Source organism: Marmota marmota, unplaced genomic scaffold (assembly GCF_001458135.2).
Source record: "Marmota marmota marmota unplaced genomic scaffold, marMar, whole genome shotgun sequence".
NCBI lineage: Eukaryota > Metazoa > Chordata > Mammalia > Rodentia > Sciuridae > Marmota > Marmota marmota.
Window position 1 is genome coordinate 968,132 of NW_025999898.1, and position 3,302 is coordinate 971,433.

Here is a 3,302-nt window from a genome sequence, read left to right on the forward strand (position 1 = left end):
CCACCCATACACACAGACACAAACACCATTTTTCTTTTTTTTTTTTACACAAAGGAACCTGTATTACTTTAGCAGGGAAAAAAGATACATCCATTTTTAAAAACCACAGCCTCGCTGGCAGAGCAGGGGAAAGTGGCTAGTCTGAGTTTATGTCCCACCTCACTGTGTTTGTGAGGAAAGCAGGCTGCCCTCTCTGAACCTCTATGTCCTAGATGAGGAGCAGGCAGTAGACGCCTGGTATAGAGCTGGAAAGTGTGGACTGCACAGCTAAAGGTGCAGTAGAGAAAGGGTGGGCCTCCCTTCAGGAGAGACTTATAAGGATCTGGAAGCTTCCTCACTCAATCCCTCTGGAGTGGGGTGCTGGAGCAGAGATGGGGAGAAGTGCCCAGCAGGTCATTTGCTGGCTCATAAGACCACCTCCAAATTGTCAGTTCTGAAATCTTGCTCCTACTCCAATGCCCTTTTGGGTATAGGTATGTATGCCAATTGATACTAGGTTACTGAGAAAGGGCAATGTTCTTTGATGATTCAGAAGGCACTTTTTAATCTTACTGGGTCACCCATCTACTGTTTCAAAGGGCAGCCACACACACACCCATGAAATTAACAGACCTTCCCAGTGTTATGGTGTCTACTGGCACTATAGGTGGGGAAACTGAGGCTCAGTAGCTTGTGGAAGGGCTTAACAGCAAAGCCAGAATTAGGAGCAAGCCCATAGCTTTTTTGGCTCGTCTTGTTTAAGCAAAATCATCCTCCTTCCTGATGGCAGATCTGAGTCGACCCAAAGCAGCAAATCATAGATTCAACAAGAAGTCAGTCACTTCTTTGTTAGCTCCAAAAATACCGAGAACCTCAGGGGTGAGTATGTAGGAGTTGGTAATCTCATTCTCTGTACTTTGTAACAGGCCTGAAATTATCTTTTAAAGGTGATGCACTTGTTTGTATAAATATATGTAACAGTAGGAAGGCTTTAAAAAGGTCCTGAAAGGTAGATATCCTCACCCACCTCTCCACTCCTGGATTCTCTGAGATACCCTGATTATGAATCCTACCTCCACCATTTCCCATCTGGGTGACCTCAGGCAAGTGAATTCTTTTTTAATTTAAGTTTCTAAAGAGTGGAAGTATATCCATGTTCTCACAGGCTTGCTCGGAGGATCCACAGACGTGAGGCATGCAGAGCCCTTTGCATGATACCTGGCACACAATATTAGCATGTTTGGTGACTATCATGCTCCTCCTTCTAGATTCATCTAACAAGGAAAGCAGGACCTGTTGGTGCAGACACCTGAAAAGCCACCCTCTCTGTCCAAGAACCTATATTTCCCATGTTCTATATCCAAGTTGCCCCAACCCTCATATTTCACATCTGACAAACTGAGGCATAGATAGGGACAAACTCACCCAAAGTGCCACTGCAAGTCAGGGCACGATTGGGGACCCTAACTCTGCCCTTATCTCTGGCATATGGGAAAGCAGGTGCCCTCTGGGTATATTTATTCCCATTACTCCTCACCTGGTGATTCCGGTGGTCCCCCAGTCTGGTGACCCTCAGGGGCACCTCTGCTGCAACCAGCTCTGCCCTGTCTGGAGTGGTGTAGGGCTCCTAAAAGGAGTTGTCCATATCCTCACTCAGTCTAAGTGAAACAACGAGCCCTTCACAAGCCTGCAGTCAGGCCCAGAATTCCTCCATTTGTGCATCATTTTCCCAGGTTAATCATTGCCTCTTTCACTGGGCAGCACATTCAGTCCTGTGGAGCCCAGTGGGAGGGGCTGTAGAGGGCACACTCCTCCCTTTGGGGGTGATAAGAGGACATAAAATCCATTAAGGGAAAGGGATGTAAAGGAAGCAGATATTTTGTCCACATGGAGTTTCCTTCAAGCAGAGCCATAGCTAAGAAGAGGGAATGAAGCAGCCTGAGGTGGCAGCTGGGAACAGGGCTCTGTTGTCTCTGCTCCCAGGGTAACAGCCTGCCCACCCCGAGTGTCAGGCAGAGCTGGGAGCCAGGGAGGCAAGGGGGGGGGTCTTAAACTGGGGTTTAGGGCAGCCCACACAGATCAGAGAGACTAGGACCCCAGTGGGGCAGAGAGATCCCAGATAGGGCTGAGGTCCTGAGGTGGGGGCACAGCAAGACTCCTGTGATTTGGAGTCAACTTGACTACCTGTGAATTATGAGACCTTGGACAAGTCACTGAATTTTCCTGAGCCTCAATTCACCCTGTGCATAATGGGAATAAGTACCAATGCTTAGGGGCTGATCTGGCCCAGGCCTGCCCACTTGTGCTTCCTGTGTGGCCCTAGACAAGCCTCATCCTCTCTGGGCTTCAGGTCATCCTCTCAGTAGAGGAAGAGGTTAGATTCTCCTGATTGGACCTTCCTCCACACCTCTCAAGGATTTCCATGATACTTGTCACCATGGCAGCCCTGGGATCAGGTGTCAGGCCTATGCCCTCTCTCCCTTCCTCCCTCTGGTGTGAGTTACAGCAGCCAGATGTTTGCCCATCACCTCTCCTGATCTGAACACCTGGGGAAGAGAATTCCCTTTGGGAAGAGATCAATCATGCTCTGTGCTGTTACCGAAGTGCTGGCCTGGCAGGAATGAGCAGACTAAGTCAGATCCATTTTGGGGCACTGACCCAGGAAATGGGCACCCTGGGATTTTGTATGGGGCCTCTCCTGGACACCAAGATTGGTCCACCTGACAAGCCTCTACTTGGTGGCCTTGCCCACTCTGGGGCACATTTCAGGGCAGAGATTTTCCCCTTACCATTACCCAAGTCCTTACTCGAAAAGCCCTTCTGGGAAGAGCTGGTGGGGGAGAGTAGAGATCCCTGTCCCTCCTCTACTAAGGCTCAGGCCACTGTACCCAAGAAAATTAATCATTAACAGACTTAGCTCCTGTCCAGTGCCAGCAGCCTGCCTTCTCCAGCCCCACCCACCCCACCTTCAGGGACTGGGGGCCACGGGGAAAAAAACAACGGGCAGGACTAGCACAAACCTGCACCCTCCCTGTCCCCAGCCAGTGCACCCAGCTGCTGGAGCAGTGATGCGGCAATCTCATACCCCCGGGCGCGCACGCAATACCATTTCAGCAACTGGAGTAGTGTGGGCGGGGTCCTCAGGAAGTAGACCGAGGCAGGGCATTAGCTGTCGATGGGCGCTGGACCCCGGGGACCTACCTTGTTCCAGTCCTCCTCAGACTCGGAGTGGCTGGCTCGGCCCCGGCGGTGCAGCCGGGCGCTCACTGGGCGGCGGGGCGCACCTGCCAGGGCCCTGCGCTCCGCCAGGCCTGGTCCATTCT

The 3,302-nt window shown here is 51.4% G+C and overlaps 1 protein-coding gene across 4 annotated transcripts in view; it reads right to left on the reverse strand.

Annotated features, from left to right (window-relative positions):
- Nucleotides 1-3,302, reverse strand: part of Gal3st1 (galactose-3-O-sulfotransferase 1) — a 17,366-nt gene that overhangs the window by 12,383 nt on the left and 1,681 nt on the right. Inside the window, exon 1 of one of the 4 annotated variants that reach the window (XM_015504937.1) lies at nucleotides 3,181-3,296. The exons of 1 other annotated variant lie outside the window; for it this stretch is intronic. The gene's annotated coding sequence lies outside the window, so the exon portion shown is untranslated. Of the gene's footprint in view, nucleotides 1-1,516; nucleotides 1,827-3,180; nucleotides 3,297-3,302 lie in introns of those variants that run through there. 2 more of the 4 variants (XM_015504936.2, XM_015504938.2) reach the window with 2 other exon arrangements.